At 38.8% G+C, this 12570-nt stretch overlaps 1 pseudogene; it reads left to right on the top strand.

The window, feature by feature from the left end:
* Positions 1-12271, top strand: part of LOC101420314 (all-trans-retinol dehydrogenase [NAD(+)] ADH1B-like) — a 28591-nt pseudogene extending 16320 nt beyond the window's left edge.
* Positions 12272-12570: the final 299 nt, after the last annotated feature.

Here is a 12570-nt window from a genome sequence, read left to right on the forward strand (position 1 = left end):
CCTCCAAATTAAGTGACAGCTTTCCTCCTACCACATAAGAACACTGATGTATTCTGTAGAATTTGGGGTGTGATTATGGGTAAAATGTGGCCCCAACAGGAACTGAAAGCATGTCCTAAAAAATTCAGCAGATTATCAGAGAAGAACAAGCTGTTGATACTTAAACAGGGTGGACTGAGATTTCCAATTACTTCTTGATAAGGATCAACGGTTGACACTTTATCCAGCTTAGACTGTTGCTAACAATCATTACTTAATACATTCTTGTCCTTTCTGAAAATAAAGCTCACCCCAGGTTCCACATGTGCCATGTTTGGCCTTGGAGGAGTCGGCTGGTCTGCTGTTATCAGCTGAAAGGCAGCTGGAGCAGCCAACATCATTGGGGTGGATATCAACAAAAGCAAATTTGTAAAGGCCAAAGAGCTGGGGGCCACTGAGTGCATCAGCCCTCAGGACTTCAAGAAACCCATCCATGAGGTGCTGAAGGAATGACTGGGAGTGGTGTGGACTTTTCATTTGAAGCCACTGGTCAGATTGACACCGTGGTAGGTACATTACATACTTTACTTCATGCCAAACTTTGACCAAATGTAATAATGAACAAATTATTACATAAAAAAAACATTTAGCCACCTGGCTAAGGGTTAAACTCAGTTAATTTTACATCGTGTTATAATAAAACACTCTTTTCAATCTTGAAGTGCTTACATTATCTTTGGAATGCTCATAATATTACTTTCAAATAAATATAAATATCATCTATAGTGATGGCTCCATCTCTCCAGCTACATTCCACCTAACCAGAATTCTCTAGAACCTATTGACAAAGTTGACGTTCCCTAGGAGGCTCCAGCAGCATTCTTGCTCTGGAGCAGCACCCTGGGAGTAAGGATCTTTGTAATATCCCACAATATCCCACTGACAACTGAACTTCCAAGAGAATCCAGCTTTTGTAAGATGGCTATTTGTTTCCTTGGGATCTTTTTCTATTGTTTTCTTCTGTATTCTCACATGGTCTTAGATCCATGACTTTATTTGATGATACCAAATGTCTGATAATCACCGATTCTGTGGATCTTTGATCTTCTAAATCATACTCTAAGCCCAAAGATCAAGAAGTCCACATTCCTGTGGAATCCTAAACCATTTTCTCTCTAAAGAATGTACTCAAAACTTGACTGGAGGACAAGACCTTCTGGATTGTCTTTTGAGATTTTACAATAATAAGTGAAGATTAAAGTAAAACCAATATACATTTTTGGGAGATAAAAATAACATGTACAAAATATACAATTTAGAATGACAATGAAGTAAGGATCCACTAAAAAGAAGTGCATCAATTGGACTAGAGGCAAATTTTAATGATGCAATTAATGAAACATCTTGTATATCATCAAAATACCTAATCTAAGTACAAGGTCCAAAGTACCTAATAGATTAATAAATAGGAAATGATTAACCACCTCATGGATGGCCTAAGACTCATATGATGATGAAACATTACACTTTTTGAGGAACTGACTTCATCTATTTTTAAATGAAGTTTGCCTCCTTAATACATTTTAAGAAAAAAAGTGTGCACACACAATTATATCCATAAGTCTCTCACCCAAAAATATTTTCTGTGTATTCCCTATGGTCACAGCTACTAACATAGGCAAAAAGGTGAACAGAGACCAAAAATAAAATCTGTCCTTAATGCACTCAAAATCTAGGCTGATACTATATGAATTTTTGTAGTGTATCATGAATATAAACTATCAGAGAACCTATTTTCACAATGCTAAAATTAATTTCATTCCAGCTTGAGGCCCTGTCATGCTGTCACGAGGCATTTGGTGTAAGTGTCATTATAGGGGGGCCTCCAGCTTCCCCAAACCTCTCCATGAACCCTGTTTTGCTGTTGACTGGATGTGCCTGGAAGGGGCACTTTTTGGTGATATGTAGTTAAGCTTAATTGTTATTAATTATTATTAACCTCAGGTTTTGTTCTGTTTTACAAATGACAAGGTCAGGTTTTGAAAAACAATGTGGTCAAAGATAAGGTAAAAAGTCCTGATGTATTATCGGTCTCCTAGCCAATAGATGTGGAACTAGTGCAGACTGAACATCGCAAGACACAATTTCTGATATCCCAATTAACTAGCTAGAAACTATAGCAGAACTTCTTTAGATACTGGTGGCTGTGATATGTACTGAAATATCCCACGGGACTGACAAAATCCGTAGCAATAGTCCATTTCCGCACACTTTGCCCAAATTTAGACAACTGATAAATTGGCCCCCTGCATTTGAGCATAATCATCTGTACTAGAATTTCTCTGTGAGAGAGCTGACAATTACGGGCCCTAATTTAAGGGGATTAAGCAACAACAAAAAAAGGAAAATTGTTGCAAAAGGAGATTAAAGCACACGATCTCTAATTAACCCCAGTAATAGCAGCCTAGGGAATATAGCTCATTTTATACACTTTAATTTTTTTTTTCTCTTTTTTTTTTATTGACTTTGTAATAATATTACATTAAAAATATATATATATGAGGTCCCATTCAACCCTACCACCCCCACCCCACCTCTCCCCTCCCCCCAGCAACACTCCTTCCCATCATCATGACACATCCATTGCATTTGGCAAGTATATCTTTGGGCACCTCTGCACCTCATGGTCAATGGTCCACATCATGACCCATACTCTCTCCCATTCCATCCAGTGGGCCCTGTGAGGATTTACAATGTCCGGTGATTGCCCCTGAAGCACCATCCAGGGCAGCTCCATGTCCCAAAGACGCTTCCACCTCTCATCTCTTCCTGCCTTTCCCCATACACATCAGCCATCATGTCCACTTTTCTCAATCCAATGCCACCTTTTCTATGTGGACATTGGATTGGTTGTGTCCATTGCACCTCTATGTCAAGAGGAGGCTCAGATTCCACATGGATGCTGGATGCAATCCTCCCACTTTCAGTTGTAATCACTCTAGGCTCCATGGTGTGGTGGTTGTCCTTCTTCAACTCCATCTTAGCTGACTGTGGTGAGCCCAATAAGTCAGATTGTAGGTGCTGGAGTCTGTTGAGGCTCAGGACCTGGCTATCACATTGTCAGTCCAGAGATTCAAATCCCCTAAATATATCTTAAACCCCAACACTAACTGCACCTCCAGCACATTAGCATGAAAGTCTTATGAAGAGAGATCCCATCTGAGTCCAGATTCATCACACATAAACACCAGTTCCAAAGAGGGGCCATCTGACTTGGTAGTTAACCCCATCGGCCATGACCATAACTCCCATGGGTCTCTTTAGCCCTTGAAGGAATCGATATCTGGGGGTTGTATCTGCTTTATCTGTCTCTCAGACTCTGCTCAGTTGTGCATAAGGGCAATCCTTCTGACAGCCTCCAGACTCTTTTTTAGAGACTCGTAGCCATATAAACTCATTTCTCCTTTCCATTTCCCCCTTACATGAGGTCAAACAGCATTTTAAAGTCATGTTATTTTATGTAGACAGGGATATTCCGCTGATCCGCGTTGAACCTTCCGTATAAGGTCATTTTCCAGTTGCATCATCAGTTGGTAGTTGATAGTGGTCCCTCGGTGCCAGGGAGGCTCATCCCCGGGTGTCATGTCCCATGCTGGGGGGAAGGCATTGCATTTACATGCTGAGTTTGGCTTCGAGACTGGCCACATTTGAGTAACATGAAGGCTGACAGGAGGAAATTCCCAGGCACAATGCTGCTCTAGGCCTTGTTCTTATTTTAGGCTTATCAGCTCACAAGCATAGTCATTAGCATCAGGGGCTCACTGTTGAAACCTCACTCCCTCCCGGTCCCCGCCGCTGCACCTGGGAGACTCGCTGCTCCCCTAGGGACCACGACAGAGCACCACTGGCCAGGAACCCAGTACCCCCCCTGCTGTGGTTTTTAATTGTTGCCACTATGAGTGTATCCAAACATTGCCATGCACCCTGGACATATGTTCTGTACAGCTCCCTGTCAGCCATATATCCCCTGTCAATGGTATCCCATACCAGTATTCCTCCATTGCCTTTGTTGAACCACTCTGTGATCCAGAACTCCCTGAAATTTGAAGCCCAATATAATGTCAGGGTCCCTTACTAGGAAATGGCATATAGCGATGGGTTTAAAGGTTAGATAAAGAATACGTGTTGACTTGGAAAAAATTCTACATCCTATCTTCCCCCCCCCCCTAATTATTGAGCTTCTCTTCACAGGAGCCCTAGACCACAGCAATGCATATATATAGTATACAGCACTCCCATACATCCACCACAAAACCTTTTCCCTTCCACAGCGATATTCTTACACCCTATTCACATCATATTTACTTAATGTGATGTACAGAGTCTGAGACAATAGCTTTCAAACAAGGTGACATCTGTGCTTACATTGTGGTGCATACTTTAGGATACACAGTTTTTTACATTTTTAGTTATCCTATGTTTTACATTATGGTTTACATTATCAGTCTGTCATCTCCTATATGTTATGGTGTAATATTACATGTTTTATATCCATCCTTGTGTACTCTCACGAAACTCCTCTCTTACCCCCCATTTACCTTGGTTACACACATTTAACGTCCATTTTCCCTTCCACCTTGGTGCCCACAGTGACAGCCAACCTCCGTTTCCCGAGGAGCCACTTCCAGATATAGATGGAATAGTGTTCAGGGTCTAACTTGCTCAACTACCCCAATGCCCTAGGAGCCACCCTTTCTTTCGAGGGATACAGTTCCCTCTATTTGATGGCATTGGTCCTCCCCAGGATGTGGGTCCACCCCCACTCTCACTACTTGGGTTTCTACCCCATGGTGTCACCCACTCTGGCAGAATGAGCATTTAGACATTCCCCAGGAGCCCGTCCTGCATCAGACCCTCCCCTCCGAGCATTCTAAACAGGTAACCCTCTTTATTATATTTTGATATGATTTTCTCGGCATTTTACTCTCCACCGACACCTGACCCTCTCCTGTGTTCATATGCTACCCCTCCCTCCCCCCACTTTTGGGCAATGTTACCCATCCGCCCATCCCCAGCCTCCCTCAAACCCGCAAAGCCCCAACCAAAGGCAACCCCTTGCCCCCCTTTTATCTCTTCTTTGTGTTCATACTTACCACCATCTCGTCTTAAATTCCACCCCTGCAGACATCGGCTCACATCCTTCCTCCACCCTCCGATTTCCTGTAAGCCTATCGTTCAGTCTCTTGCTATCTAGGGCAGCTTGGTTATTTCAAATCATTGAGGTCATGTAGTATTTGTCCTTCAATGTCTGAGTTGCTTCACTCAACATAAGGTTCTCAAGATTCATTCATGTTATCACATGTGTTTGTAGTGTGTTTGTTCTTACAGCCGAGTAGTATTCCATTGTGTGTATATACGACATTTTATTGATCCACTCATCTGTTGATGGGCATTTGGGTTGATTCCAACTTTTGGCTATAGTGAAAATTGCTGCTATGAACATTGGTGTACATATATCTGTTTGCGTCCTTGTTTTCAGTTCTGCTGGGTATATACCCAGCAGTGGTATTGCTGGGTCATATGGCAAATCTATGGCTAGTTTTTTGAGAAACCGCCATACTGTCCTCCAGAATGGTTGGATCCTTCTGCATTCCCACCAGCAGTGGATGAGTGTTCCCCTTTCTTCACATCCTCTCCAGCACTTGTATTCTTCTGTTTTTTTCATAGCTGCCAATCTTATGGGTGTAAGATGGTATCTCATTGTGGTTTTGATTTGCATTTCCCTGATAGCTAGAGATTTGGAACATTTTTTCATGTGCTTTTTTGCCATTTGTATTTCTTCTTTGGAGAAGAGTCTGTTTAAGTCTTTTTCCCATTTTTTAAATGGGTTGTTTATCTTTTTATTTTCAAGATATAGGAGTTCTTTATATATGCAAGTTATAAGTTTCTTATCAGATATATGGTTGCCAAATATTTTCTCCCACTGTGTGGGCTCCCTTTTTACTTTCTTGACAAACTCCTTTGAGGTGCAAAAGGCTTTAATTTTGAGGAAGTCCCATTTATCTATAGTTCTTTTGCTGCTCGTGCTTTTGGTGAGATATTCATAAATCCATTTCCTATTACAAGGTCCTGTAAATGTTTCCCTACACTGCTTTCTAAGGTTTTTATGGTCTTGGCTCTTATATTTAGGTCTTTGATCCATCTTGAGTTGATCTTTGTATAAGGTGTGAGATGGTAATCCTCTTTCATTCTTCTACATATGGCTATCCAGTTCTCCAGACACCATTTGTTGAATAGGCCACTCTCTCCCAGTTGAGAGGGTTTGGTGGCTTTATCGAATATTATGTCGCTATATATGTGAGGTTCTATATCAGAGCTTTCAATTCGATTCCATTGGTCTATGTGTCTCTCCTTATGCCAATACCATGCTGTTTTCACCACCGTAGCTTTGTAGTATGTTTTGAAGTCAGGTAGTGTGATTCCTCCAATTTTGTTTTTCTTTTTCAGTATGTCTTTGGCTATTCAGGGTCTCTTTCCTTTCCAAATAAATTTCATAGTTAGTTTTCCTAGTTCCTTAAAGAAGGCTGTGTTGATTTTTATTGGGATTGCATTGAATGTGTATATCAGTTTTGGTAGGATAGACATCTTAATAATGTTCAGTCTTCCTATCCATGAACAAGGAATATTCTTCCATTTATTTAGGTCTTCTTTGATTTCCTTGAACAATCTTGTATAGTTCTCGGTGTATAAGTTCTTTACCTCTTTAGTTAAATTTATTCCTAAGTATTTGATTTTTTTATTTAATATTGTGAATGGTATTTGTTTCTTGATTTCCTCCTGATCTTGCTCATTATTGGTGTACAGAAATGCTACTGATTTTTGCGCATTGATCTTATAACCTGCAACTTTACTAAACTCATTTATGAGTTCTAGAATCTTTGTTGTAGACCTCTCAGGGTTTTCTATGTATAGGATCATGTCATCTGCAAATAATGACATTTTGACTTCTTCCTTTCCAATTTGAATGCCTTTTATTTCTGGTTCTTGCCTCAGTGCTCGAGCAAGTACTTCTAAGACAATGTTAAATAGGAGCGGAGACAGTGGGCATCCTTGTCTTGTTCCTGAGTTTAGAGGGAAGGAGTCTAGAATTTCTCCATTGTACACAATATTGGCTTTAGGTTTTTCATATATACTCTTTATCATGTTCAAAAAATTTCTTTGTATTCCAATCTTTTGGAGTGTTTTTATCAAGAAAGGGTGCTGTATTTTGTCAAATGCTTTTTCTGCATCAATAGATATAATCATGTGATTTTTTTCCTTCAATCTGTTTATATGGTGTATTACGTTGATTGATTTTCTTATGTTGAACCATCCTTGCATACCTGGGATGAATCCCACTTGGTCGTGGTGTATAATTCGTTTAATGTGTTGTTGAATACGATTAGCAAGTATTTTGTTAAGTATTTTTGCGTCTAGGTTCATTAGAGAAATTGGTCTGTAATTTTCCTTTCTTGTGATGTCTTTGTTTGGCTTTGGTACTAGGGTAATGTTGGCATCATAGAAGGAGTTGGGTAATGTTCTTTCTGTTTTGATTTTTTGGAATAGTTTCAGCAGGATTGGTGTCAGTTCTTTCCGGAATGTTTTGTAGAATTCACCTGTGAAGCCATCTGGCCCTGGGCTCTTCTTAGTTGGGAGATTTTTAATAACTGATTCTATCTCTCTGCTTGTGATTGGTTTGTTAAGATCATCAATTTCTTCTTTTGTCAATATGGGCTGCTTATGTGTTTCTAGGAATTTGTCCATTTCCTCTAGATTGTCATTTTTGTTGGAATATAGTTTTTCAAAATATCCTCTTATGATAGTCTTTATTTCTGTGGGGTCAGTGGTGATATTGCCTTTCTCATTTCTTATTTTGTGTATTTGCATCTTCTCTCTTTTTTTCTTTGTTAGTGTCGCTAAAGGTTTGTCAATTTTGTTAATCTTCTCAAAAAACCAGCTCTTGGTCTTGTTTATCTGTTCAAGTGCTTTCTTATTTTCTATTTCATTTAGTTCTGCTCTTATCTTTGTTATTTCCTTCCTTCTTCTTCCTGTTGGGTTACTTTGTTGTTGTTTTTCTAATTCCTCCAAATGTGCAGTTAGCTCTTCAATTTTTGCTCTTCTTTTTTGATATATGAATTTATGGCTATAAACTTTCCTCTCAGTACTGCTTTTGCTGCATCCCATAAATTTTGGTATGTTGTGTTATCTTTATCATTTGTTTCAAGGTAGTCATTGATTTCTTTTGAGATTTCCTCTTTGACCCACTGTTTTTCTAAGAGTGTGCTGTTTAATTTCCAAATCGTAGTGTGAAATCTGGGCTTCTGTCCCTTGCAAATTTCCAGCTTGACTCCACTGTGGTCAGAGATAATGTTTTGTATGATTTCAATCTTTCTGAACTCGTTCAGCCTTTCTTTGTGGCCTAGCATATGATCTATCTTGGAGAATGATCCATGTGCACTTGAGAAAAATGTATATCCTGCTGTGTTTGGGTGTAGCGATCTATATATGTCTATTAGATCCAGCTCCTCTAATATACTATTCAGATGTTTTGTTTCTTTGGTGATTCTCTTTTGAGATGTTCTGTCCAGAGTTGATAGTGGTGTATTAAAATCCCCCACTATAATTGTAGATGTATCTATTGTTTCACTTAGTTTTTTCAGCGTTTGCCTGACATATTTAGAGGCACCCTTGTTAGGGGCATAAATATTTGTGATTGTTCAATCTTCTTGACAGATTTTCCCTTTCACTAAAATGTAGTATCCTTCTTTGTCTCTCACAATTGTTTCACATTTAAAGTCTATTTTGTCTGATATTAATATAGCTACTCCTGCCTTTTTTTGGTTATTGTTAGCTTGTATGATTGTTTTCCAGCCATTCACTTTCAATCTCCATGCGTCTCTGGGTCTAAGATGTGTCTCTTGTAGACTGCATACGGATGGGTCATATTTCCTTATCCAATGTCCCAGTCTGAATCTTTTGATAGGTGAGTTTAATCCGTTGACATTCAGTGTTATTACTATTAAGGAATTATTTGTGTTAGCCATATTTTGATTGGATTTGTGTTTGTCATATTTTGTTTGTATATATATATATTTTTTGTCTTTTTTGTTGTTGTTGTTGGTCTTATACTCTCCTCCAACTCTGCCTTTCCTGTTTTTTCCTTTCTTCCTGCAGAACTCCCTTTAGAATTTCTTGAAGGGGAGGTTTCTTGTTGGTATACTCTTTCAGTTTCTGTTTGTCTGCGAATATTTTGAACTCTCCATCATGTTTGAATGCTAGTTTAGCTGGATAGAGTATTCTTGGTTGGAAATTGTTTTCCTTTAGTACCTTGACTATATCATACCACTGCCTTCTTGCTTCCATGGTTTCAGATGAGAAATCAGCACTTAATCTAATTGAGCTTCCCTTGTATGTGATGGTTTTCTTTTCTCTTGCTGCTTTTAGGATTTTCTCTTTGTCTTGAGCATTGGATAATTTGACAAGTATATGTCTTGGGGTGGGCCTGTTGGGGTTTATTACTAGTGGAGTGCGCTGTGCTTCTTGGATATGTACATCTGTCTCTTTCAGTAGATTTGGGAAGTTTTCAGCCATTATTTCCTGCAACACTCCTTCTGACCCCTTTCCCTTCTCTTCACCTTCTGGAATGCCTATAATACATATGTTTGAGAGTTTTGCATTGTCATTCAGGTCCCTATATCCTAATTGGATTTTTTCTATCTTCTTATTGACCCCTTCTACTATCTGTTTGATTTCTGATGTACTGTCTTCCACATCACTAATTCTCTGCTCTGTCTCTTCTAGTCTGCTGATATTTGCTGCAAGTGTATTTTTGATTTCTTGAACTGTGGTGTTCATTCCCATCATATCTGTTATGTTTTTGCATATGTCTGCAATTTCCCCTCCAAGTGATGTCTTCATGTTGTTAACCTCTTTCATTACTTTGTCAAATTTGTCGGTGATAAATGTTCTGAGATCTTTCATTGCTTGCGCCAAGTTTTGCTCCCTTTCATGATTATTGGTTTGTTGATTGGATTCAGCCATGTTTTCCTGATTACTGGTTTGGTTTGTAGATTTTTGTTGCTTTCTGGTCATCTCTTTATCTTGACGGATTTAATCATTTCCTTAGCTTCTTTGTCTGCTCTTGGAGGTTAATTAGCTGTTATTTTTGCATAGGTGTTATATCTTCTCTTTGTCACTTTTTTCTTCTTATTCTAGTTTCTTGTTGTTGGTTAAGTTCACTTTCCACCCAATCTATGTCCAGGCACTTCTGCCCTGCAAAAATCCCAAAAAAGCCTGGCCTTGGAGAGCCTGTAGCCGCGCCCAACCATCTCTTCCCGGGACCGACCGCACAGGCAAGTTCACTCAGCGACCATCTTGTCTCCTCCCTATACACTTTAATTTTAATTCTATTTGAAATGTCTCCCTCCAACTCTATTATTTAACACTGTCTGAATCTACCAATGATGTCTTCTTCTTTCTAGGCTTTAAGAGTAAAGATTCTGTCCCCTAATTTGTAGCTGATTTTTGGCCAAGAAGTTTCCACTGGATCCATTAATAACCTGTGTTTTACCTTTTGAAAAAATAAATGAAGGATTTGACCTTCTTCACTCTAGAAAGAGGTAGATTTTTTTTCCTCTCTCTCTCTCTGTATATATATGGTGGGGTTAGAGTAACATGGAAAAAAAATTTGCTCAGAGATTTGACATAGCTGTGAGAAGGTGGAAAGTAAGCTTTTCCCTTACCCGTTCATTTGCCTGTAAAACATTTTATATCTTATTGTGAAATTCCAGCACAGTTGCTTTGCTTTTCCTATTCTGCTAAAGCTAAATTCTGTGGCTTTCCACAAACCTGAATGATCAGAGCAATCCAGCCTCTTGACGGGAGGATACTCAGCCTTGAGAGGAGAGAGGATCAGACTCACAGTCATCCTCAGACCATGGAGCCCCCACAGCCTCCGCCTGCTCCCTAATGCAGGCTGACCTTCAATGCATGACAATTTAGATTATGATCAGGATGCCCAGAACATTCATTATAGGAGGAGGTGGAGCTACACTGGGATTGTTGTCACTACAAATCTTCGTAATTTTTCTGTTATTTCTTTTTTAAGTATTCAAAGATATTCTCACAAATGAATGTTACTGAAAAGGGGTATCATTCAAAATCCTATTTTTTAAAGTTGCTTAGGAATATAAGCCAATACCATTTTATACTTTTAATATTTAAATTTTACCAACAGCTAATAAGATGAACTTTGTTGCCTGGATTGATAAGAGGCCCAACTAGTAATAGGCAGTTTTCTCAAACTTCACCATCTAGCTCGACAGCCCATATCTTTCTGCAACCTGACACTGATTAGGGTTTCCATTTAAATACTATATCTTAGGCAACCAAAGCCATATAATATTGTACTAAACACTACATCCAATAATATATATGTAATGTAATCTTGAGAAAGCAAAAAAACATGCATCAACTAAGAACTAGCCAATACATAAAGTGTCTTGTCTGCATTACCTCATGTTATTCCCAATGAACATTGGTATCCAGTCTTAATTTTACTATTTAAGAATGGAGAAAACAAGCCTCAGAGAGGGCATGCAGTTAGTAAATAAGGGAGATGAAATTCAAAGTTAGACCTGTTCTTCACAAAGCCAACTTATTTTCTATTACACTGCACTGACTCACAAGAACTCAGACATGCATACATAAATACATATATATGTACAGATACATGTATGTGGGTGTGTGTGTGTATATATATATATATATATAGTGTCACATCATAGTCAGCAAATTTTATCATTGTTTTCTTGGCATTTTTGTTTAGGCTGATGGTTAAATGAGATATCCCATGAAAAGCATCTACAAACTGCATACCAGAGAGCAAGAAACCATTGCAAGTTACTATGAATACCATTTTATATTCATTAACATGCAAGTCACTAGGGATTTCAAAAATGATTTTTGAAGGTATTACTTTAGAATGAAGTCTAAAGGAAGGCAGGTTACAATGTTATGAGTGGGAGCTTATGTATAAGAAAATTCAGACAGAAGGATTAAAAGCTGAGCTTCCTATTTGCATGTTTGCACTTGAATGTATAGAAATGAGAACAGAGTGACTGGAAGCACAGCCAGGTTTCCACAAGCAAAACCTCAAATAGTCCTTGGACTCTCTTAAAGAAGAGTATCAAATATCTTGTGGGAAAATAATTTTCTTATCTAGTTTGGTATCCATACGGTGCTGACGTTCTGATCCACTCGGCCTTGGCTTACACCCGCCTTCTGACGGCCCCAGGCCCTCCTCACCTAGGACACCAGCCAAACAGCATTGACCCTGCCCTCCAGAAACACTATCAATAAATACATGTGGGAGCATTCCCAGAGAAACAGAAATTGCTGGGAAAACTTTTTTGTGTGTATGTATTTTTTTTAAATACAAATGATTTTTAGAGCACTTTTAATTTTACAGAAAATTTGCACAGAAAGTTGTCTCCATATACTTAAACTCCACCACATCTATGGGCAATTTCTCCTATTTCTATCATTTGCATT

This window comes from Dasypus novemcinctus, chromosome 1, assembly GCF_030445035.2.
Source record: "Dasypus novemcinctus isolate mDasNov1 chromosome 1, mDasNov1.1.hap2, whole genome shotgun sequence".
NCBI classification, from domain to species: domain Eukaryota; kingdom Metazoa; phylum Chordata; class Mammalia; order Cingulata; family Dasypodidae; genus Dasypus; species Dasypus novemcinctus.